Genomic DNA, 27,034 nt, shown 5'->3' with positions numbered 1-27,034 from the left:
GCAGGTACAGCAGGCAGTGAAAAAGGCAAATGGTATGTTGGCATTCCTAGCAAAAGGATTTGAGGAGCAGAGAGGTTCTACTGCAGTTGTACAAGGCCTTGGTGAGACCGCACCTAGAATATTGTGTGCAGTTTTGGTCCCCTAATCTGAGGAAAGACATTGTTGCCATAGAGGGAGTACAGGGAAGGTTCACCAGATTGATTCCTGGGATGGCAGGACTTCCATATGAAGAAAGACTGGATCGACTAGGCTTATACTCACTGGAATTTAGAAGATTGAGGGGGGATCTTATTGAAACGTATAAAATTCTAAAGGGATTGGACAGGCTAGATGCAGGAAGATGGTTTCCGATGTTAGGGAAGTTCAGAACGAGGGGTCACAGTTTAAGGATAAAGGGGAAGCCTTTTAGGACCGAGATGAGGAAAAACTTCCTCACACAGAGAGTGGTGAATCTGTGGAATTCTCTGCCACAGGAAACAGTTGAGGCCGGTTCATTGGCTATATTTAAGAGGAAGTTAGATATGGCCCTTGTGGCTAAAGGGATCAGGGGGTATGGAGAGAAAGCAGGTACAGGGTTCTGAGTTGGATGATCAGCCATGATCATACTGAATGGCGGTGCAGGCTTAAAAGAGCCAAATGGCCTACTCCTGCACCTATTTTCTATTTTTCTATGTAACTACAATGTTTAAAAGGCATTTGGACAAATACTTGGATACGGAAGGGGAGGGGGAGAAGGTATAGTCCAAATGCAGGCAAATAAAATTAGCACAGTTGCACATCATTGTCTGCATAAATGAGCTGGGCCAAAGTACTTATTTCCGTGCTGAATTGCTCTTTCTTCATGACCTTGACTCTTTTTAACTTGCATTGGAATTTGAAATGCAATAATACAGGTCTGTTTATGTTACAGAGAGTTGGAGGGGTGTGGTGGGATGGGATTGGAAAGGCTGCAAAGGGCAAAGGAATGTCAAGCAGCGTCAAATAGTCAATGATATTTTACAAAAAGAAATGCACTGCGTGGCCATTTTTTATTTGGCTTCAGGATATTGCCATTGCTGACAAGATTGGTGGCTAGCTACCTTGTGACTGAGTTAACTGTGAGTCAGTCATGGTGGTGAATGACTGGAGTTAGTTAGCACAGCATAGATTAAAAATAGCAAGTTTCCTATTCTGCAATTCTCCACTGAATGCCCATTGACCACAGAGTCACATCCTGGGTTCAGTACTTTGTTTGTGGTGTTTCTCTCTGAGCTCACCAATTTCCCAGTAGTTCCTGAGCCCTGTATTAAGTCGAATCTCCAATAACCTATGTACCTTGATTCTGGTTTACCAAGCCCCATGGGCTAATAAGGCATTCAAATCATTTTGTGCTCCATACATGCAGCTCTAAACATGCTGAGATTGTTCAAAAACTGCATTTCTTAATACTTTTAGTAAAGAACTTTGATAAGTTTTGACCTTGTAAAGTCTATTGAGTGTTATCTGGACTGATCCCTGACTGCACCAGTTTGCCTCTGCTCAACCATCCCTTTCACAACACTGAAATTCTTCACAAGAACTGTATTTGCATTTCTAATGATAGTTTTTAAAACTGGTGTGTTGGAGTAAGGATGCTAACTGAACATTCATCCCTTGTGAGATGAGTGAATGCAGTTATCCTGGGTTAAAAGTGTTAATGCTGAGAATAGATGTAATAAAAACTACAGCCTTGGTAAAATCTCTATTTCATGGTGTATGGATAAGCTGTTCTAAAATGTAGATGAAAAGCAAGAATGATACCATTTTAATAAAAGAAGAGCATAAACAGCTTTTTTCATTACTGATGAGATTTTGTTTTGAATCTCTTGCTATTTACTTCAGTAAAGTTGTACAACATTTGTATGAGCATGATGGAGCAGAGAGTGACTTGGTGAACTTCACTGCAAAGAGTGGGCATCTATCAGAAAATAACCTTAAAGTAAAAAAACAATCTTTTAAGATGTGATTAGTGGTAAACTGTTTCTATGTTTTTTTTAAATCCTTTAGTTCATGTGGTATAGAATTGCTCTTATCATTGCTTGTATCTGGTCTGTAATAGCAACCAATTTAATGTAGGCAAAGTGTTCTGAAGACTCTTCAGTTAGTACATCTATGTTCAATATTTTAATTACAGTCAAACACTAATATTAAGGAAAGTTTTGTTAATTTGCTTCTCTGATCCATATCATCACTTGTCTTGCATCTCACTCCTCTCACCAGGCTCAGCTTTGTAAACTGTAAGTCCCCCACCCCACCTCCAGATTTGAGGAAGGATTGCTGATCGAGAACTTTGATTGGTTTCTCTTTCCGCAGATTCTGATTAACTGACCAAATTCTTCCCAGCTTGTCTGGGGTTGTTTCAGATCCCAGCACCTGCAGTTTACTTGTTTTCATCCCTGGCTGTTTTGCTGAATAGGCAAAGAAGATCTGGCGTCTTGCTTAAGTGGCCATTCACTGACGGTGCAAGAAAAATATCATGCATTATGCACTCAACTAAATTAAAAGAATTAATCTACCCTATCCTTAATTGTAGATTTTATCTTTATCCTAAGATACCACTGAACAAATGCCTTGTCTATTCCTGAAATAAATGTTGCTCCCATTGTTGGTACAATTAGAAAACGACAAGTCAATATACTCCATCTGCAGCTCAGTATGACATTTCTTCACCAGAATGAAAAGTTCAATAATGAAAATTGAAATTGAAAATCCAATAATAAAGGGAAAATAGCTATCACCATTAGTGATATTACATGTATTCATTAGTGGCCTAAGACTTGAAGTTCTTCTTTTGTTGTCCACCTTGTGAAGACTTTTATCAATACATTCTTTGAAATGAATATACCACATACTGCCTGCGCTTTGTTAGTGCTTGAAAGTGTGCCCACACAAAAATATTGTGTGTGTATTTGATCATTGAAACTGGGATGATTGTGATTCTGGAGTGGAAGTGATGTAGATTAAACAGTTTTCTCTCTCATTCTGCAGAGTTATCTTCATTTTGGAGGGGAGCTTTCTGCAATAGAGGTGCAGGGTTATTCTGAGGAAGATTTTAGAAGATGTGTGTGCAAGCTAGCATCGTAAACAATGATACCATCACTGACCCAACCCCAGTGCAGGCTGGAGCCTTGCTTGTCTCCAGCTTGCACTGGGGTTGGATCAGCGATGGTATCGTTGTTTATGATTCTGGCTTGCATATCATTGTGTGATAAACATAATATAGTATTAAATTTCTAAATGCAACCAAATTTGAGAAAGATCCTTCATAATCCCTCTCAGCTGATGGTGCAGAAGACTTTTTGTGTAGCTCGTTGGAAGCTTGTAAAATGTTCGATGCTGCTCCTTGCCCTTTCTCTGGATTTACCATGTGAGGAAACCCATGTCCATTGTGTCTTGACATGGGTACAGTTTTCACTGTGATTCGGGGAGGAGGTCTTTGGCCTCAGGAATGGCCATATAGAGAGTGTCCTTGTTATAATTTTTTCGGTTAGCAGATATCAGGGAGACTGTATAATTATTATAATTTTTTCTGTCTGCTTTCGGTAGATAATAATGATTACGGTAGAGAAGGTTGTGGATACAAGCCTGGATTATTTTTCTTTTATAATTTATTCCATATAAGACCATTTGACCATAAGACACAAGATCATTTGGGTCATTGGGTCTGTTCTGGCATTCAATCATGACTGATTTATTTTTCATCTCAACACCAATCTTCCGCCTTCTCCCTGTAACCATTGATGCCCTTACTAATCAAGAACCTGTCAACCTCTGCTGTAAATTACCCAGTGACTTGGATTCCTCTGCCATCTGTGGCAATAGATTCACCACCCTCTTCACCCATGTTCTAATATTTAGCCAGGATGTCATCTGCTTTTGCCTGCCTGAACTCCTCAGCATCTTGGCAAACTAAGGAATACCACAATTCACATTTGAACTACAGTTTCTTTCTCCCTCTCCAAAGTTAGGTTCTTTTCAACACTATAACCCATTTAACAGATATTAACTGCACTTAGTTGCCCTATGAAAATTAACAATTCATCTGGTTTAGCACTTTCAGATGTGTGAATATTTGAAGTAGTCCCATACCACAATTCTCTTTATCATTGATTATCAGACCATTTGCAAACCATCTAGAAATACTAATTCCACAACTTAGGGAAGCTGAAGGGAACCTGCCATCTTTGATTGCAATAACCAAACAAGAATGTTGAAAGATCGATAGCTCTTCTGGGGATGACAGAACCCATGGCTGCTTGTCTTGTAGTAACAGATGGAGTCATAATTCTCAGCTTACCCATACAGATTAATGATAGTGGTGCAGACCTATTAAATGCCTCCTGCACACACCACGGAATAATCAGATCCACAGTAACGATTTCTGACTTCAGCTTATGTACTTGAATTTTTTAACAGTATTCACTGTTCCACAATGTTAGCTGTGCAGGTTTCATTTATGCAGAAAAGATTCAAAATACATTTATGGTCAAAGTATGTATGCAGTATTTTCACAGACAGGAATGAAACAAAGAAACACTAAGGAACCCATTCAAAGAAAATATCAAACACCCAACACAAAAAAATAACAAATCATGTAAATGGCAAAAAAAAATTGGAAAAAAAACACACAAAATATGAAACCTCAAACCACAGAATCCTTGAAACAGTCCAGGAACCAGGAACATTACAGAAAAACTTTATGTTAGGTCAATGATATAAACTCAACCAAAGTATGCAAAGTATTGGAGTGTTTCTCTGGGTAAATATGTTTCTATGGCAACAAGTTCCATATTGTTAACATAACATTCTAAAGTGTTCCACCATAGTAAAGGAAGAGCAGGTGTCAAGACAATCATGATATGGTCATAGGGTTTGGGCACATCTTGTGAGAGCTCTCCAATTTTCTCAAAGTCCACAAAAAGGGTGCAGAGGAGATTTACAAGAATGTTGCCTGGATTGGGGAGCATGCTGTATGAGAATAGTTTGAGTGAACTCGGCCTTTTCTCCTTGGAGCGAGGAGGATGAGAGTTGTAATAGAGGTGTACAAGGTAATCTCTTCTTCTTCTTCTTATCATGTCCACATCAATCTATACATGGACCAGCCAGAACTGGACACATTTTTGCACCTTGTTGTTGAATTTGGCAGGATCTGCAACAGTACAGGGTTCCTCTAGCGATGGGCTGTGCAGGAGATGTTGCAAAGATTGTGGCTCAGTTCCACATTCACAAGTTGTCAGGTTGGCTGTATATCCCCATTTGCTTAGTGACACCTTTGAACGGCCTACACCAGTCCTATGTCTGTTAAGGCACGTCCAGGTTGCCCAGTTGCAATTAGCTCCTGGGGGAAGGCTTTCATCCAGTGGAATTTCCGTCGTTGGGGGTTGTTTGAGACCGGCGAGCCGGTCTTTCCACAAGGTGATGCGGGCTTCAGATGGAGTTGATTGTAATGGAACAACACTGTGCATAAAGCAAGATGATGAGAGACATTGACCTTGTGCATAGTCAGAGACTTCTTCCCAGGGCTGAAGTGGCTAGGACAAGAGGGCATAGTTTTAAGGTGCTTGGAAGTAGGTACAGAGGAGATGTCAGGGGTATATTTTCTATGCAAAATGTGGTGAGTGAGTGGAATGGGCTGCTGGCGATGGTGGTGGAGGGGGATACAATAGGGTAATTTAAGAGACTCCTGGATAGGTACAAAGCTTAGAAAAATAGCTAAGCCTAGGTAGTTCTAAGGTAAGGACATGTTCGACACAGCTTTGTGGGCTGAAGGGCCTGTATTGTGCTGGAGGTTTTCTATGTTTCTATGTTTCCTGCAAGCTTCTCTTCTTCATTACTGTACTTCATTTTAAGTGGAGGGGTGAAGAGGCAGAATAGTTTAAATCACTTTGTTTGTACAACGTTTTGTGAATTTTGCATTTGCTCTGTTAAATTGAATGTCAGAGTCAGTTTGGTAATGTTACAGATATTGTTATTCCTCTCCATGCCTTGTGGCACGTTGGGTGGCACACTTGTCTATTTAGCACTTTTGTCTATTTTTTATGAGGCCAAGTTGTTAGCTCGATGCTTGACCCAGCGTGGATGGGAAGTGTACAAGGAGCCAGCTAGATTCAAACCCAGGACCACTCGCCATGATATCTGGTGCAGATGCCACTACACCACTAGCCAGTTCAACAAAGGACAGTGACTGAGTGACTTTACATAATTTTCTGTCTCTGGATCAGCTCTGTTGCTAATCTATATAAATAATATACATTGTGACTCTGTTTTCTATTGCAACTCCTTTATCTTGATGAGATTAAAAATGTAATATTACAAACATTTCTCCTCATAGATTAGTGAAGACGTCTGATATCAATGGAAAAAGGAAACAAGCATGAGAAAGAATGATGGAAACATATAAGGTGAGTGAATTTATTTTTTTTCATATTCAGACACTTGTGGTAAATTTTACTTGGGATTAACTTTAATATCTGAAAGGTCCAGACAAGGGTGAATGGCTATCGACTTCAGAATTCACACCATTCGCATCCCTCTTTAGATTGATGGCAATAGTGAGCAATTTCCAACTCTTGGGAGTGTACATCACACATAACCTCTCATGGTCCGAGAACACATCCTAGACAATCAAGAAAACTCACCAATGACTCTAGTTTCTGAAGAGGCTGACCATTCTACAGATATGCAGCAGAGAGCAGAGAGCATCCTAACATGCTGCGTCACTGCAAGGTCTGGGGACTGCACTGCAGCAGACAGGATGGCTCTACAATGGGTAGTCAAACTACCCAGGGCATTACCAGCACCAGCCTACCTGCCATCAAAGATGTATATATAGAAAAGTGCCGTAAAAATGCCAGCAACATCATGAAGGATGACACCCCCCCCCCCACTCATGGACAGTTTGTCCCACTCCACGCAGGGAGGAGGCTAATTAACATCCATGCCAGGATCACCAGATTCAAAAACAGTTACTTTCCCCAAGCAGTAAGGCTGCTCAACACCTGCACCCACTAAATTACCCCACCAAAACCCCCACCACCACAACTTTATAATTTCCTGTCAGAGTCACGTTATGTACTCCTGTACCCAATGTATTTTATGTACATATAATCAATCTATGTATATAAACTATCTTACATATTTATATTTATTGCGGTTTTTATCTTTTTTATTATTGTGTTCCTTATCTTATTATGTTATTTTGTGCTACATCAGATCCAGAGTAACAATTATTTTGTTCTCCTTTACATTTGTGCACTGGAAATTACATTAAACATCTTGAATTTTGAATCTATACATTTCAGGTCACAGCCCTGGTTCAGGATCCTTTCATCTCACAGATACACCTTAAATTTCTGAGTTCACCTAACAGGAATATTTTTCTTTTACTTTTTAAGATTGGTCCATTGTAAAACAGCAGTTACATGATTGTCCCCAACCTTACCCCACCTGTGTTTTGAAAGGGAAAACACAAAAAAAAACTAGGTACTGCCAATCTGAAATAAACCCAGAAAATGCTGGACATACTTGGTAGCTCAAGAAGCATCTGTGGAAAGGGAAACAGAGTCAATGTTCAGGTTGAATCAGGCCATGTTTCTGTCTCTATAACCTGTTGAATATTTCTAGCATTTTCTGTTTTCCTTTAGCAACTGGTACACCCAAGTGCCAATTAATAATGCTCCAGTGTGTGCACTATCTCTTTTAAAATTTCACATCTGAAGTTGCTGTGATGCACTTCATTCTAAGTCAGGTGCCCAAGTAATGAAAGGTAGATTCATGCCACTGTTGACCACCCAAAATTTGGTGTCACTTGCTGCTTGCTTGTAAACTGTCTACAATAAAAGCATACCTTACAATGAATGATTGGATGACATGATTATATCATTTAAAAATAAAGTCAGAAATTTTGCTTAAAAGCATCCATAAGCAGAATTGCTTGCAGACACACTGACATTGATACTGCTACCTGTTTTGGGTAGCTGATGGTAAGATTGAGCCTGCTGGACAAAATATTGTATTATTAAAGGGCCCCTTAACGAAAGTGATCCTAGTCCCTGCGAAGTTTGGTTTCTTAAATGCTGGCTCTAGTATGTGGTGGTGTGGCAACTAGATGAGAGACCTGGGCTAATCATCCAGCGATCTGAATTCCAACCTCACCAGGGCAACTGTTGAATACAAATAGTACGGAATTTACAAAAATATTATGCGTACAGATGACTGTGGCTGTTAAAAAACAATCTGGTTTATTCATGCCCTTCAGGGGAGTGATCCTTCGGTGACCTATTTAAGTCTAGATTTTCCAATGCTAAATAAAGAATCCTCTCTGAACTAGATGAGTAAGCCACACAGATCAAGAACAATTGAGGAGGGCAGTTTTGCCACAGATGTCCAGATCTTGAAAAATTAATAAGAAAAAAAATCCTCCACACAGCTGGTTCTGTTGTATTCTAGTTATCGTCTTTTTACAAGTAGCTTGATAAATGGGAGCTTGATAAAAATTATGTTTTTCTTCTGATTCCCAGGAACTCAGTAAGAGAAACACTAAAGAGGTGTGTTGTTCGTAAAGACATACTAAATTCACCCTCTGGTTTCTCACTGAAGTGAAATGTGTTGTTTGGTATTTACACTGAAATTTCAGACATAGGTAAATTCATTTTGGCATTAAACATCTCCAACTGCTTGTAGTATTCTGCGTGACACATCACTCACCAACGTAAATTACAGTATGCTTTCTCAGTCTCATCTTGTAATGTGTATACCAGCCAATTTTAGAGTTGATAGTTTGTATAGGTAGAAGTTAAGTTCAACCCTTTGTATACTCTACTGGAGATAATTGAATATCTGTTTCTTCATGGAGAAAACTGCTTGTCTGTAGGTTTCTCCAGGGAAAATGGCATTTACATGGGTTCTCACAAAACAAGTAGTTGCTGTTTCCCCTTCAGATAAGATATAGTACAGTTTGATCCTGGTGGTATTTACAAATCTTGAATCGTGCAATGCAGAAAAAAGTGAAGGAAATTTGTCACTTGTGCAATCTTGATGAATAAATGACAATTTTGTTATTTTACATTGTCATATATTTGTTTTTCAGTGCTCCCTTCAAATTCTTTCAGTAATTTAAAATAATTATTCCACAGGTACTTTCATCACTTACTTTCACTGTGAACAATTATTTCCCCTTGTCATTAAACCATTCCTCCACTCACCCTACCAAAGGCATTGCTTTAGTTTCTTTTCCCGTTTCTGGTGGAAGGCCATGAGAATTGTTTTACTGCAATCACGTGGGTCTGTTATTCAAGGCTCATGTTTGTGATTTTTGTCCTTGCTTTCTCAAAATGATTAGAAATATTCGAGAGCTTCATTTTCCTTTTGTAGCACTTTCAACTTATTGTGTCCTTTATTTGATATTAACAGCAACTGTGATACAGAATTGAAGAGAAACAAACACTTCTTAGCTCTTGATTATAATTTCATTGTAAGAGGTTGGCAATTTGGCGATTGACAGAAGTCAAATAGCATATACATGTAGCAAAAATATGTTTAATTTACTGTGGGGTAAAGTATTTCAGAAGTTTATTTTAGAAAGTGCAAGAATTTGCTTCTGTAGCTTCCTGTTGTGGTGTTGTTTATTTATATTTCTTAAATACTCTTAATAGAAATTGGACCGGGCATTTCTGCTGAGCTAAATGGTTGGTGCATTAACTGCAAAGGGCAAATTGAAATACCAGAAAACGGTTACATCTTTATTTTAAGAAATCATCTTTGTGCTTTTGTCCCTTTAATGACTGTTAAAACCCAATTTGGTGGCAGCTGCTTCCAAGAAGGGCAGTTAATTGGGAAGTGTCTTATGTGGAGAAAAGAAGAGGATGAGTTTGGAATGAGTCAATCACACCTCATGGCAAAAGCCTCAATGATCAGCAGCAGCTTTGATTTCCACAGATCAAAGGGTGCATGATCTGAAAGTTACCAGTTTGTATATTTGTTAATCTGTTAATCTCTATTTTGTGTGTGCTCTGGCCAAGTCTCTGGAACTAATTTTATGGAGAATTCTGAAGATTTCCAGCCTCCTTTAGTGAAGTACTCATAGACCCCTACAGCATAATGGGCTGACTATATCCATGAACATTATTTTGCTAATCTATACTGATCCCATTTTCCCCTTATTAGATAACATCACTCATTTTCATGTCATCCACAAATTTACTAATTGTATTTCCTCAATTCACATCCAAATCATTAATATATATTACAAACAGCACACAAAACCGTGCTGGCTATCCCCAATCAGCATCAGCCATTCTAAAAGTCTTTGGAAGATAAGATTAAGGGGAGGCTAAAGACTTTCTAAAGTTCTCATCCTTTTGCATTCAGTAATTAGCTAGATACCGGAACTGCTTGCAGACACACTGACATAGATATGGCTATCCAGTTTAGGTAGCTGATGATAAGATTGAGCCTGGTGTCAAAAATATTATAAAGGGCCCCCTTAAGAAAAGTAATCCTACACCCTGCAAAGTTCAAATGTTTAAATGCTGGCTGCGGTTAGCACAACACTGTACAGTACCAGCAACCTGGGTTCACTTCCTACTGCTCTCTGTAAGCAGTTTATATGTTCTCCTCTTAACCGCGTGGGTTTCCTCCCATAGTCCAAAGACATATTGGTATGTATATGCTGTTTATGTCCCGTGATTAGGCTCAGGTTAAACTGAACCAGAGCAGCTTAGCCCTGCTGCTCTTTGTAAATGGAGGAACAACATTTGCTATATTCCAGTGTCTCACCAGTGGCTAATGGTGATTTTAAAAAAAATCTCCATCAGAGCCCCCGTTGTCTTTTCCCATGCTTCCAATGGCATCCTTGGATAAATTTTAACCGATCCCTGGGATTTACTCACTCTTGTGCATTGCAAGATATCTAAAACTCCCTGGTTGATACTGATTACTCATGTAACTTTCTCTGAGATCACTATTTTACATGTCCTCCTTCTAGGTGAAGAGCTGTTTTCATTTTGGACCTTGTGCACATCCCCTAATTCCATGCATAGATAGTCACTGTGGTCACTAAGAAAACACTTTCCTTCCCTCCCTACCCTTTAGCTCCTGATGCACTTAAAGAATACCTTTGGTTTCTTCTTAATCTTACCTGCCAAGGGCAGTTCATGTCTCTCTTTTCCCTTTTGATTTTTTAAAGTTCTCTGCAGAAGCTATTTCTTAGGAGACTCATTGCTGTCTTGAATGGCATTTATTTAGAGATTATTGACTCCCTCCCTCCCCCCCACCATGTGAAGCTGTCTCAGCTATAGTAAGCATCATCTCTACAGCTATCAGATATTCTATCTTTTCATTGGTCTTCCATATTTTCTGAAAAACCTGTTTTTCGTTTTGGCAAATTGATTGCATCCCTGCTCCCTGAGCTGTTTGCAACATGCTCCTATTCATGCCAATTTCTCCTGCAAACATTTTTGTCCATTATGGTAGGCTCTTTGCTCTGCCACTTGACTGTATAAACATTTGTCATTTTCCCAACGTAGCAGCAGCATTGTTTCAACACAACCCACCCTGTTGTATTTACTACTGTAACTTCTCCTGAGGTTGCAAAATTTGCACTCTCATTCCAAGTCTGAAGTATTTCATTTCATTCAGGTTATCATTGGTTCTTACTTTCCAAGTCTTGTGATTACTTCACTGAATAAGTCTTTAATTATTCAAAGAATAGCTTATATATTTAATATATTTATGATTATGTCTGACAATGTGAATAGTAGCCACTCTCCCATAAAGCTACGACTGGTGAAACACCTGGGCAACAATTGTTATATGCACAGTCTCTCCCATCTGAGCCACTGAAGCCTGTAGCTCATCCAAAGTCGTCATCGATCTCCTGGTAACCTCCCTCACTAGTCCCTTTTTTAGTTTTTGAAGACAGGCTGCTCTCGGCAGTTACACAGCTATGTCTTATTCTTTCCATTTCTTGATGATTGACTTAACTGTACTCCAAGAGATATTTAATGACTGGGAAATTTTTTTTGTATCCATCTCCTGACTTGCACTTTTCAATAACCTTCCCCCAGAGTTGTTTGGAGTGTTCAATTTTGTCATCGCAGTATAGTTTTTGCCAGGCTACTGATTCATCCACAGTTGGACTTTCCAGATACAGGGGTATTTTTACCACAATCAATTGAAACGCCTTGACTGAACACAGATGATCCCCATTTAACTAATTACGTGACTTTGAAAACCAATTGGCAGCACCAGTGATGATTTGGTGTGTTATATTAAATGAGGTGAATACTTATGCAGTCAATTATTTTGCGGTTTATATTTGTAATTAATTTAGATCACTTTGTAGAGATCTGTTTTCACATTGACACAAAGAGTCTTTTTCTGTTGATCAGTGCCAAAAAAAGCCAAATTGAAACCACTGTGATACAATGTTGTAAAGCAATAAAATATGAAAAACACCAAGGGGTGGTGAATATCTTTTATAGGCACTGTACATTTGATGTAATTAGTAGAGGGACTGGAAAGGGAAGGGTATATTGTTTTACTCAGTGTGTATCTGGGGTCTGAAACTTGCTGTGTGACGGAGTGTAGAAATCCTCATCACATCAGGTATTAGATGTGTGGAGGGCTTCAGACTATGCTGGAAACTCAGATTAACAGGGAAAGCTCTCTATTGACCAGCACTAACACATAGGACAAAATCCCTTCTGTTTCAGAATTTACAGTGCAGAATAGGTCATTCTGGCCCTTCATGCCATATCACGCAGCAACCCCCGGATTAACCCTAGCCTAGTCACAGGTCAATTTACAAAGACCAAGTAACCTCCTAATCAGTACATCTATCAGCTCTGGGAGAAAACTGGAGCAGCTGGAGAAACCCCACACACATACAAACTCCTTACAGACAGCAGCGGGAATTGCAGGAACTATAAAACGTTGTGCTAAACAAGACACTACCGTTTGGTTCATTCACCTCAATGTATCATTGATCACTGGCATTCTGTTTGTTACTTTTGTTTAATCATACACTAGGCTTTATACCTACAATATTTTATTTGAAACCAGGTCTATTATTTGATAAGTTAATTTCTTCAATGAAATACAAATTTAAATATCCTTCATATTTAAATTTTTGGAAAATGACTGTTTGAAAGTCTAAAATTTGCTCTTTTCTGCTGACATACTAATGCGGAAGACAAAAAATAAACATCTAAAACAAAACTTATATAAAAAAATCTAGGGTGCCCAAGACTTTTACACAGTACTGTTGTCATCGAGCTTAAACTGCTAAATACCTTCAAGTGATAGCATCCAGCCATGAGAAATTGCACCATCTGAACAGGTACCGCATTCCCATTGGCAGGTTTTTGCATTCAAATTTAATGAAAAAGTATATTCATTGAACAAACTGCAGAGTAAAAGATACTGAAATGATGAAATACTCAAACATAAAGCTCAAGTGTAAAAATAATCACCTTGAGGTTTTTCCAGGTTTGGGTTCTGGTTGGAGTTGCAGAGGAGAATAAAGTGGCAAAGACACATGGTCATTTGGGAAAGAGCTCCTGACAGAATCCGGAATCTCAGATTCTTACCCAAAGCAGTTTAGGCAGCTGAATTTCAAGAATACGTAGATGGTGAGAAAAGAGAGGGGTGGGGTGAGGAGGAGAATGATTAAAGAGGTAGCGACTGTGATGGGGGAGCAACAGTTCCATGTATTATACATAAGTACACCTGCACTGTACTCTGAGCATTCTCTTGGGACCAGCCTCCCTGCACATACTGTTCTGGAGTGAGGTATTTATCTGAATCCAAATGGTACGCTTTGTCATATTTTGACTTGTATTCTCCATTTGTATAATGGGACAAATACTGGTAACCAGCTTAAAGAATAAAGGAAGTATTGGAATGATATTTAATTTAAGAAAATTTAATCCAATTATAACAATGTGTTGAAGAAATTGAAATTAATTATCAGTGAACGCAGTGTTCTGTTATTAACTGTACATCTAGTGTCTCCTCACCCACCACCTCCTGAAAAGCCTGTTAATAAACACTTCCAAATAGGAGGGAGCAAGTCAATGTCGCCATCGACTGCCAACACACAACGTGGGAGTGGCACACAATTGTACTTTTGTTTTTACATAAAAGTACTCTTTTATATGCAAGAATTCTTGGTATCAATGCAAAAATGTAATATTTTTAAGAAGAATTGTTCCTTTGAAAGTTTGCTTTTGTAATTATGTCTGATTGTTTGGAAACATATAGCTGGACAATGCTGATACTGTTACAGCTGTTTTACCTTAAGAAGATAGATAATACCGTTGATGTAGCAGTGTTTAGAACAGGCACGGTACTGAGAATTTCACAGAAAAGAAACTATGTAATTTCAGTCACCTCCTGCAAATTATACAAAAACATAAACATAGCGAATCCTTGAACAGTAACCCTGTTACATTTTGTTGTCATAGAATCATTGATAAAATAGGCCGGCAAGGTAGCATAGTGGTCAGCTAGGCGCTTTATGGTACCAGCAGCCTGGGTTCATTTCCCACCATTCTGTGTAAAGACTTCATATGTTCTCCCTGTCATTGTGTGTGTTTCCTCCCACACTCGAAAGATGTACTGGTAGGCAGGTTAATTGGTCATATATATAGGTATATACACTACATCTACTGCTGCACCTTCATCAATGTGTTTAGTCTCATCCTCAAAAAATTCAGTCAGGCTCGTAAGGTACGACTTGCCTTTGACAAAGCCATGCTAACTATTCCTAATCATAATCTGCCTCTCCAAATGTTCATAAATCCTGCCTCTCAAGATCTTTTCCATCAACTTACCCACTCACTGGTCTATAAGGGAACAACATTTGCAACCCTCCAATCCTCTGGAACCTCTCCTGTACCCATTGATGATGCAAAGATCATTGCCAGAGGCTCAGCAATCTCCTCCCTCACCTCCACTCCCCCCCCCCCCCACAGTAGCCTGGGATACATCTCATCCAGTACCGGAGACTTACCCAACTTGATGCTTTTCAAAACTCCAGCACATCCTCTTTCTTGATGTCTATGTGCTCAAGCATTTCAGTCCATTGTAAGTCATCACTACAATCACCAAGATCCTTTTCCATATGAAGCAAAGTACTCATTAAGTACTTCTGCTATCTCCTCCGGTTTCATACACACTTTTCTGCTGTTACACTTGATTGGTCCTATTCTCTCATGTCTTATCCTCTTGCTCTTCACATAGTTGTAGAATGTCGTAGGGTTTCCCTTAATCCTGCTCACCAAGGCCTTCTCATGGCCACTTCTGGCTCTCCTAATTTCATTCTTAAGCTCCTTCCTGCTAGCTTTATAATCCTCTAGATCTCTATCATTACCTAGTTTCTTGAACCTTTAGTAAGCTTTTCTTCTTGACTAGATTTACAACAGCCTTTGTACACCACGGTTCCTGAACCCTACCATCGTTTCCCTGTCACATTGCAATGTACCTATGCAGAATCTGCATACCTGAGAGGCAAATATCCCCAGAACATTTGCCACATTTCCTTGAGAAAATCTGTCCCAATTTATGCTTCCAAGTTCCTGCCTAATAGCCTCATATTTCCCTTTACTCCAATTAAAGGCTTTCCTAACTTGTCTGTTCCTATCCCTCTTCAATGCTATGGTAAAGGAGATAGAATTGTGATCGCTATCTGCAAAATTATCTCCCACTGAGAGATCTGACACCTGACCAGATTCATTTCCCAATACCAGATCAAGTACAGGCTTATCTACATATTGTGTCAGGAACCTTCCTGAACACACCTAACAAACTACCCCATCTAAACCCCTCGCTCTTCTAGGGAGATGTCAATCAATATTTGGGAAATTAAAATCTCCTACCACGACAACCCTGTTATTATTACACCTTTCCAGAATCTGTCTCTCTATCTGTTCCTTGATGTCCGTGTTACTATTGGGTGGTCTATAAAAACACCCAGTAGAGTTATTGACCCCTTCCTGTTCCTAACTTCCACCACAGAGACTCCGTAAGCAATCCCTCCATGACCTCCTCCTTTTCTGCAGCCACGACACTATCTCTGATCAGTAGTGCCACGCCTCCACCTTTTGCCTCCCTCCCTGTCTTTTCTGAACTATCTAAAGCCTGGCACTCTAAGTAACCATTCCTGCCCCTAGCCATCCAAGTCTTTGTAATGGCCATAGCATCATAGCTCCAAGTACTGATCCACGCTCTAAGCTGATCCATTTTGTTCATGGTGTTTCTTGCATTAAAATAGACCCATCTCAAACAATCGGTCTAAGTGTGTCCCTTTTCTATCACCTGCCTATCCTCCTTCGCACACTGTCTCCAGGCTTTCTCTATTTGTGAGCCAACCGCCCCTTCCTCCAGCTATTCAGTTCTGTTCCCACTCCCCAACAATTCTAGTTTAAACTCTCCCCAAAAGCCTTAGTAGACCTCCCTGGCAGGACATTGATCCCCTCAGAATCAAGTGCAACCCGTCCTTTTTGTACAGGTCACACCTGCCCCAAAAGAGGTCCCAATGATCCAGAAATCTGAATCCCTGCCCCCCGCACCAATCCCTCAGCCACGCATTTATCCTCCACCTCACTCTATTCCTATACTCACTGTCATGTAGAACAGGCAGTAATCCTGAGATTACTACCTTTGAGGTCCTGCTTCTCAACTTCCTTTCTAACTTCCTGTAGTGTGTTTTCAGGATATCCTCCCTTTTCCTACCTGTGTCGTTGGTACCAACGTGTACCATGACCTCTGGCTGGTCAGCCTCTCGCTTCACGATATTGTGGACACGATCAGAAACATCCCGGACCCTGGCACCTGGGAGGTAAACTACCATTTGTGTTTATTTCCTGTGTCCTCAGAATCACCTGTCTAACCCCCTAACTACAGAGTCCCCTATTACTGCTGCCTTCCTCCTCTCCCTACCCTTCTGAGTCGCAGGGCCAGACTCTGTTGCTTCCCCCAAGTAGACTGTTCCCCCCCCCCCCACGGTACTCAAACAGAAGTGCTTATTGTTAAGGGGAACAGCCACAGGGGTACTCTCTAGTATCTGACTCTTGCCCTTTCCTCTTCTGACTGTTACCAACTTATGTGTCTCTACTTGCCAATAGCTCCTCTCTATCACCTCCTCCTCACTTTCCCCAACCAGACGAAGGTCTTCGAGCTGCATCTCCAGTTCCCTAACTTGGTCCCTAAGGAGCTGCAGCTCGATGCACCTAGTGCAGATGTGGCCATCCAGGAGGCTGGGAGTCTCCTGGACTTCCCACATCTGAGAACCAGTACAGAACACTGGCCTCACAGACATACTTCCTGTTTCTGTTCCTCATGGGTAATTTACCTCGCCTTGACCCATTACCGTCGAACCTTCCACTCTGCCTCAGATCACTCTGTCGATGACTGCTCCACTAGGCAGTGTCTCCCTTTTATGCCTGAACCTTCCCTGCTATGTATCACAATTGGTGCTCTGTTTATAGCTGCTGATAGACCATGTACAATGGACAAATGCTCTTGAAACTCGCTTTTTAAATAACCGCCGCCGACCTGTGAGAAATCCCTCTTGGTAAAGCTATAAATGACCCTGATCGTGTGACTAGTCAAAGGCTTTTTCCCAGGCTGAAATGGCTAACACAAGAGGGCACAGTCTTAAGGTGATTGCAAGTAGGTACAGAGGAGATGTCAATGGTAAGTTTTTTTACGCAGAGAGTGGTGAGTGCGTGGAATGGGCTGCCAGCAATGCTGATGGAGCAGAAATGATAGGTTCTTTAAGAGACTCCTGGATAGGTACATGGAGCTTAGAAAAATAGAGGGCTATAGGTAACCCTCGGTAATTTCTGAAAAAAGTGCATGTTCGGCACAGCATTGTGGGCCAAAGGGCCTGCATTATTCTGTAGGTTTTCTATTTTTCTATATAATATAAAAGCAGAAATGGGTGTACTGTAAATCACTCAATGTTTTGAAGATATAATCTACATTTTTGACTTTTGAGTAAACAAGCAAGCTTTTTTCACAAGATACTCATGACCCAGTTACTTCTCTAATAGTTCATCATTTACATATGTTAATTCTTATTCTTAAGATTGTCATACAGTGATAAATATAATACTGAACAGGACCTCTGATCACTGAGTCTCAATGGACTGACTTACACTTATTTACACTCATCCCACATTAATACCACTTTATATTCTCCCCACTTTCTCATCATCTAACCCCAGATTCTGCCATATATGAATACACAATGGCCAATTAACCTAGAGACTTATGCAGCTTGGGGATGTAGAAGGAAACTGGTGTACCTGGAAGGGACATACATGGAGTTCTATCGATGTGTAGTGGAGAATATATTGACTGGCTGTATCACAACCTGGTAAGGAAACACCAATGCCTTAGAACAGAAATTCCTACAAAATGTAATGGATTTGGCCAAGTGCATCTTGGGCAAAGTCCTCCTAACCATTCAGCACATCTACATGAAACGCTGTCATAGTAAAGAAGCATCCATCATCAGAGATGCCCACCACCCAGTCCAAGCTCTCTTCTCGCTGCTGCCATCAGGTAGAATGTACAAGAGCATAGGGACTCGCACCACCAGGGTCAAGAGCAGTTACTACCCCTAAACTATCAGGACCTTGAGTGAAACGGGACAGCTACACTCATTTACACTATAATTGAAATGTACCTATATAATGATTGTGCAATTTATTGTCATCTGCACTCAGATAGTTCATTGATCCTGTTGTGGTTACTATTATATAGATTTACTGAGTATGCCCACAAGAAAATGAAACAGTGTCATATATGGTGGCATATATGTTCTTTGATAATAACATTTACTTTGTACTTTGTACATGGTCAGAGGAACAACATGTAAACTTCATACAGACAACACCCGAGGTTCTGATTAAGCCCAGGTCTCTAATGCTGTGGCAGTAGTTCTACTAGCTGTGTTACCCTGCTGCTAAATGGCAGCATTCTTTAAAATGCTGTGCATTTTTTCTTGAGTAACAGTCAGCACAATAAAAGAGACAACTTGACATGGTTTTGCTCACTCTTTTTCTCATAGGTCTCATTTCTTGTTGGGATCTGAAAAAAAAATACAACAGCTGTTAATACTTTGCTTAATGTAGCACTATCCAACAGTAATTCTGCTCAAGGAGCCAGTAGAATTTTCACTTGTAGGAAACATCACCAGTCCAGCTCTCAAATAGGCTTTGAAACAGCACACACAAAAGGGAAATCTGTTTACTTTTCCCCATCACTATCCTGAGATCCTTGAGATTCTGTCATCCTTTTCATTGCCCCACCTGAAATGCCACAGAATGGTTTTTCAACCAGAGATTAGCAAAATTAGGCCATTTCATCTCTCTGCCATTTCATCATGGCTGATCCATTTCCCTCTCAGCCCCAATCTCCTGCCTTTTCCCTGTATCCCTTCATGCCCTGACTAATCACGAATCTATCAACTTCTACCTTAAATATACCCAATGATTTGGCCTCCACAGCCACCTATGGCACCGAATTCCACAGATTCACCACTATCTTCATCCCATTTCTAAATGGACATCCCTCTATTCTGATGCCTTGTCCTCTGGTCCTAGACTCCCCCAACATAGGAAACATCCTCTCCACTTCCATCCTATCGAGGCCTTTCAACATTTGATAGGTTTCAATGAGATTCACCCTCAATCTTCTGTATTCCAGTGAGTACAAGCCCAGAGCCGTCAAGCACTCCTCATTTTCATGAACCTCCTTGGAACCCACTCCAATGTCAGCACATCCTTTCTTAGCGAACAGACCCAAAACTGCTCACAATTCTCCAAGTGAGGCCTCATCAGTGCCTTATAAAGTCTCAACATTATATCCTTGCTTATATATCCTAGTCCTCTTGAAATGAATGCTAACATCACATTTGCCTTCTTCACCACTGGCTCAATCTGCAAATTAACTTTAGGGAATCCTGGATGAGGACTCCCAAGTCCCTTTGCACCTCAGATTTTTGAAAATTCTCTCCATTTAAAAAGTAGTCTGCACTTTTATTTCTTCTACCAAAGAGCATGACCATACACATCCCGACACTGTATTCCATCTGCTACTTCCTTGCCCATTCTCCTAATCTGTTTAAGTTGTTCTGTAGCCTCTCTACTTCATCAACATCACCTGCCCTTCCACCTATCTTCGCAACATCTGCAATCCATTCAGGTCTTTCTTCAGACTTCCTGCTTCCTCATTACTATCTACTCTTCCCACCTTTGGATCATCTGCCAACTTTGCCACAAAGCCATCAATTCCATCATGCAAGTCAGTGACGTACAAGATAGGAAAAAAGCAGTCCCAACAAAGACCCCTGCGGCACACTACTAGTCACTGGGACCAACCAGAGAAGGCTCCCTTTATTCCCACGTTTTGCCTCCTGCCAATCAGCCAATGCTCTATCCATGCTACGATCTTTCCTGTAATACCATGGGCTCTTAACTTGTTAAGCAGCCTCATGTGTGGCACCTAGTCAAAGGCCTTCTGAAAATCCAAGTACACAACATCTACCTCATTTCCTTTGTCTATTCTGCATTTAATTTCCTCAAAGAATTCCAACAGATTTGTCAGGCAAGATTTCCCCTTAAGGAAACCATGCTGACTTCAGATAATTTTATAACGTGCTTCTGGGTAACTGAAAACCACATCCTTAGCAATCAACTCCAACACCTACCCAACTACTAACGTCAGACTAACTGGCCTATAATTTCCGTTCTTCTGCATCTCTCCCTTCATTTGCCATTTTCTAGTCCTATCCCATTCTTGAAAGATGATTACCTCCACAATTTCTTCAGCAACTTCTTTCAGAACCCTGGGGTGTAGACCATCTGGTCCAGGTGACTTATTTTCCTTCAAACTTAATGATGTTGGTCTATTTAACTTCAGTATTCATGCGATTTAAAAAAAAATACCAAGGCATTAATGTACAAAGCTACTTGCTAATAGAAACTCACATAGAATAACATCCCATGAGAAGCTACGTTTCTCTTTATTTATCATCCATTCTTGAATCCTGTAATCTGGAAGGCAAATACATAAGTTGAGACTCCCTTTTGCTACCTGACTTTGCAATCTAGTATACTCAATTATGGCACAAGAGCCACAATCTAACAGGTATTAAAAACTGAGTGCTGAGAAAGCCTTAGCAGGGGTCAATTATCATAGATTGGAACTTTGCATTCCACTAAATAATGCTGTCCTAATTATTTTTTAAAGAATTGTCTATGGTTCGATTCTGTTGAATTTGCTAATGGCTGGCATCAACTCAAGTTGGAACAGGATTGCTGTCAATATCTCAACCAGCATGAACATAGAGGAAAATAATTCTATTTTTGTTTCAGAGCATTTGTAATCACATTATCACAGCCAGTATACGGTTTCCTCTTTAGTTATCTCAAGGCGATTACATCATTGCTCCATTTTCAGAATTTAGGAAACAGAAGTGATCGTGTGAAACAGTTCTGCTTTTGTGAAGATGGCTTGGAGTTCCTCTTCCAATAGTGCAAGAAAGCCTGTGATGTCTATTATAATTGTATAACCATATATTCAAGAAATGACATTATTCTGCAAATTTGCAGATGACATAAAGATTAGGGTGTAGTGAATAATGAGGGAAGCTATGAAAGCTTATAACATTATTTTGATGGGCTGAAAAAAGTCAGAGGAAATTTAATGCAGAATAGGATATACTATATGCAGTGAATTGCCGGGCTCCAAGATATGCTGAAGAACAAAAAGACCTAGGCATACAGATCCATAATTCCTTGGAAGTGGCATCACAGGTAGATAGATTCATAAGGAGATCTTTTAACACGTTGGTCTTCATAAATCAGGACACTGAGTACAGGAGTTAGGATGTTATCTTGAGTTTATACAAGATGTAGGTGAGATGAAATTTAAAGTATTCTGTTCAGTTCTGAACAATTACCTACAGGAAAGATGTTAATAAACTTGAAAAGTACGGAGAAAATTTACAAGGATGATATTAGGTCTTGAGGATCTGAGTTAGAGAAAAAGTCTGAATAGGTTAGGATTTTATTCTCTGGAGTTCAAGAGAATGAGGGGAGATCTTATAGAGCAGGGATTCCTAATGTGGGAATCCAGGCAATGTCCTTGTAAATCTCCTCTGCACTCTCTCTGTAGTTTCCACATCCTTCCTGTAGTGAAGTGACCCCTTGGATAATGGTCCATGGCATAAAAAAAAGTTGGGAAGCCCTGTTATAGAAGTATACAAAATTATAAGGAGTAGATACAGTATAGGGTGAACGTATGCAAGCTTTCTCCCCTCCAGTTGGATGAGACTAGGACTAAAGGTTATTGCTTTAGGATGAAAGGTAAAATACTTAAGAGGAATCTGAGGGAAAACGTTTTAGCTCAAAGTGTGGAATGAGCTGCCAGCAGAAGTAGTAGATGTAGGTTTGATTGTAACATTTAAGTAAGTTTGGATTAGTGCATAGGCTTGAGAGGTTTGGAGGGATATGGCTTGGGTGCGGGTAGATGGATCTAAGCAGAAGATCAGATCAGTATGGACCAGATGTCTGTTTCTGTACTGTAGTGCGCTTTGACTGTATTCAGTGGAATGCTAAGTGTCAGACTATGATAGCAGCCCCTGCTAAATTTGTTAACATGGCAAGAAGAAGAAACAGATCAATGGAATGATGATCTGTCCAGAGACGTACACAAAATATTTCACATACAGCAATGATTGTGAAGATCTTCTACCAAGATCTGTCAAGATCTGTAGAAGATGAGGCCAGAACTTCCCCTTCCTTTCCAGCCCTGATAAAGGGTGTTGGGAGAAAAGTCGACTCTGAATTCGCCTCCATAGATGCTGCCTGACCTGCTGAGCTCCTAGAGTATTTTTTCTGTGTTGCACCAGAACTGGGCAGTTCCTGTGCTTTGCTCCTACTAAGCCTATTCTGACCTTGAGACACTTCCACTGAGCTGGTGGATTACTCAGGGCATCTAATCAGCTTTACCAGCTCATGGGTTGGAAAATCTACCTGTTGTGTTTTTGACAGGTGAAGCCTGGTACATGTTCAATGATCCTGTAAGTGGACGAAATCCAGAAGCTGAAAAACTAAGCAGATCTTTTTATTTGAGTTAATTAAATAAATATAAATGATTTCTCTTAGTTTAATTACAGTCTGTTCATTATTAGTTTTTTTAATAGTGTTAATTTTTAAAATTCTAGTTGGCATCTGGTGAATGTAGAGTTGGGCCTCAAATCTGCTCTGTCAATACACAGTGCTATATTATGCTGCGTTAAAACCAATGAACCAGGCTTTCAGCAGGAGACTGTGATGAACAAAACAATGCACTTGGCACAGGTAACCAATGATGTCAGGACAGAGAACAATCTGCTACAATACCTTTGAAGTCCTAGCTTTAAATACATAGAACATAGAAAAACTACAGCACAATATAGGTCCTTTGGCCCACAATGCTGTGCCGAACATGTACTTACTTTAGAAATTACCTAGGGTTACCCATAGCCTTCTATTTTTCTAAAGTCCATGTACCCAAGTCTCTTAAAAGGCCCTATTGTATCCGGCTCCACCACCATCGCCAGCAGCCCATTCTGAAAGGGTCACTCACCACTCTCTGCATAAAAAAACTTAACACTGGCATATCTTCTGTACTTACTTCCAAGCACCTTAAAAATGTGCCCTTTCATGACAACCGTTCCAGCACTGGGAAAAAGCCCCTGACTATCCACATGATCAATACCTCTCATCATCTTATACAACTCCATAAGGTCACTCTCGTCCTCCGTCACTCCAAGGAAAAAAGGCCAAGTTCACTCAATCTGTTTTCGTAAGGTATGCTCCCCAATCCAGTCAACATCCTTGTAAATCTCCTCTACACTACAGTGACTAGTGGGGTACCGCAAGGCTCAGTGCTGGGACCCCAGTTGTTTACAATATATATTAATGATTTAGATGAGGGAATTAAATGCAGCATCTCCAAGTTTGTGGATGACACAAAGCTGGGCGGTGGTGTTAGCTGTGAGGAGGATGCTAAGAGGATGCAGGGTGACTTGGATAGGTTAGGTGAGTGGGCAAATTCATGGCAGATGCAATTTAATGTGGATAAATGTGAGGTTATCCACTTTGGTTGCAAGAACAGGGAAACAGATTATTATCTGAATGGTGGCCGATTAGGAAAAGGGCAGGTGCAACGAGACCTGGGTGTCATTGTACACCAGTCATTGAAGGTGGGCGTGCAGGTACAGCAGGCGGTGAAAAAGGCAAATGGTAGTTTGGCATTCATAGCTGATGCACCATCAATAACTCACACTGAGACGTAAGGCGAGATATCGGCTTTTATTGACTGGAAGAAGGAACCAGGAGTGAGTGTCCATCATACTATGTCCTGGAGACTGAGGCCGAGCGTCGGGCCTCAGATCGCCTTTATACAGGGGCCTGTGGGAGGAGCCACAGAAGCAGTCAGCAGGGGGCGTGTCCAGACAGGCACATGGGGGTGTGTCCAGACAGGCACATAGTTCACCACAATAGCAAAAGGATTTGAGTACAGGAGCAGGGAGGTTCTACTGCAGTTGTACAAGGCCTTGGTGAGACCGCACCTAGAATATTGTGTGCAGTTTTGGTCCCTTAATCTGAGGAAAGACATTGTTGCCATAGGGGGAGTACAGAGAAGGTTCACCAGATTGATTCCTGGGATGGCAGGACTTTCAGATGAAGAAAGACTGGATCGACTAGGCCAGAGGTCGGCAACCCGCGGCTCCGGAGCCGCATGCGACTCTTTCATCTCTGTGATGCGGCTCCCCATGGTTTGTTAGTTTTTGAAATGTAATTCGAAATTTGAAGATTATGGTGATCTTGTACAATCTAAAAACTTTGTGGAGACCCCATTTCCTGGCTCATCCGAACTGGCTCACCATTAGCCACCGTTCCGGCTAAGGGAGATAGCCTACGGGGGTTTGTGAGTACGTGTCTTTTGGAGCATCCGCGTCCAAGGGGACGGGTTGAGGGAGGCTTTAAAGCAAGGCTGTTTAGTTCGAATAAAGCTACCTTTGACTGCAGTGTCTTTATTTTAGCGCTGCGTGTAGCACACCGCTACAACGTGTTTTTTATCGCTATTAATATACATCACCACTGCCAATGCCTGACACCCGCCAGTGCGCGCTTTCTTTTAATTCTTCGATCCAAGGTAGGCTAACTATGGAGTAACCTTCAACCCAACGTCTTTTTTTCAGAGTTCAAAATGTTTCTGTTGCATGCAGAAATGTAATTTCGTTTTCTCTGCAGGAGTTCATCAATTTCATAAATGCAACACATTATAGTTTGTTTATACATAGCATAAAGGCAAAAAAAAAAACCGTTGTGTGCAGTGTTATTTCATTTTAAATGTCAAACGGGTTTTGTGGCTCCCAGTGTTTTCTTTTCTGTGGGAAATGTGTCCATATTGGCTCTTTCAGTGGTAAACGTTGCCAACCCCTGGACTAGGCTTATACTCACTGGAATTTAGAAGATTGAGGGGGGATCTTATTGAAACGTATAAAATTCTAAAGGGTTTGGACAGGCTAGATGCAGGAAGATGGTTTCCGATGTTGGGGAAGTCCAGAACGAGGGGTCACAGTTTAAGGATAAAGGGGAAGCCTTTTAGGACCGAGATGAGGAAAAACTTCTTCACACAGAGAGTGGTGAATCTGTGGAGTTCTCTGCCACAGGAAACAGTTGAGGCCGGTTCATTGGCTATATTTAAGAGGAATTTAGATATGGCCCTTGTGGCTCAAGGGATCAGGGGGTATGGAGAGAAGGCAGGTACAGGGTTCTGAGTTGGATGATCAGCCATGATCATACTGAATGGCGGTGCAGGCTCGAAGGGCTGAATGGCCTACTCCTGCACCTATTTTCTATGTTTCTATGTTTCTACATCCTTTTGATAGTTTCTACATCCTTCCTGTAGTGAGGTGATGAGAACTGAGCACAATACTCCATGTGGACTCTGACCAGGGTCCTATATGCTGCAATATTACCTCTTGGCTCTTAAAATCAATCCCATAGTTAATGAAGGCCAATGCACCATATGCTTTCTCAACCACAGAGTCAACCTGTGCAGCAGCTTTGAGTGTCCTATGGATTTGGACCCCAAGATCCCTCTGATCCTCCACACTGCCAAGAGTCTTACCATTAATCCTCTATTCTGCCATCACATTTGACCTACCAAAATGAACCAACTCACACTTATCTGGGTTGAACTCCATCTTCCAGTTCTCAACCCAGTTTTGCATCGTATCGATGTCCTGCTGTAACCTCTGACAGCACACTATCCATAACACCCATAACCTTTGTGTCATCAGCAAACTTACTAACTTATCCCTCCACTTCCTCATCCAGCCATTTATAAAATTCACGAAGAGTAGGGTGTCCCAGAACAGATCCCTGAGACACACCACTGGTGACTGACCTCCGTGCAGAATATGACCTGTCTACAACCACTCTTAGCCTTCTGTGGGCAAACCAATTCTGTATTGACAAAATAAGGTCCCCTTAGATCCCATGCCTCCTTACTTTCTCAATAAGCCTTGCATGGGGTGCCTTGTCAAATGCCTTGCTGAAATCCATCCTTCAACAATGTGTTTAGTCACATCCTCAAAAATTCAATCAGGCTCATAAGGCACGACCTGCCTTTGACAAAACCATCCTGACTATTCCTAGTCATATTATGCCTCATCAAATGTTCATAAATCCTTCTTCTCAGGATCTTATCCATCAACTTACCAGCCACTTAAGTAAGACTCACTGGTCTATAATTTCCTGGGCTATCTCTACTCCCTTTCTTGAATAAGGGAACAACATCTGCAACCCTCCAATCCTCTGGTACCTGTTCATACTGATGATGAATGGATCATTGCCAGAGGCACAGCAATCTCCTCCTTCGCCTCCCACAGTAGCCTGGGGTATATCTTATCTGGTCCTGGTGACTTATCCAACTTGATGCTTTC

General features: G+C 40.8%; 2 protein-coding genes across 9 annotated transcripts in view; one reads left to right on the top strand and one right to left on the bottom strand.

The window, feature by feature from the left end:
• Window positions 1-27,034, top strand: part of ptprea (protein tyrosine phosphatase receptor type Ea) — a 299,961-nt gene that overhangs the window by 71,685 nt on the left and 201,242 nt on the right. For all 8 annotated transcript variants that reach the window (XM_059947680.1, XM_059947681.1, XM_059947688.1 and 5 more), the window contains one exon: window positions 6,350-6,419. The gene's annotated coding sequence lies outside the window, so the exon portion shown is untranslated. The remainder of the gene's footprint in view (window positions 1-6,349; window positions 6,420-27,034) is intronic.
• The window catches only part of LOC132379594 (clarin-3), a 129,397-nt gene that overhangs the window by 94,754 nt on the left and 7,609 nt on the right, over window positions 1-27,034 (bottom strand). The gene's annotated exons all lie outside the window — the stretch shown is intronic.

Source organism: Hypanus sabinus, chromosome 22 (genome assembly GCF_030144855.1).
Source record: "Hypanus sabinus isolate sHypSab1 chromosome 22, sHypSab1.hap1, whole genome shotgun sequence".
Lineage (NCBI taxonomy): Eukaryota > Metazoa > Chordata > Chondrichthyes > Myliobatiformes > Dasyatidae > Hypanus > Hypanus sabinus.
This window is presented reverse-complemented; position numbering and strand designations above follow the sequence as displayed.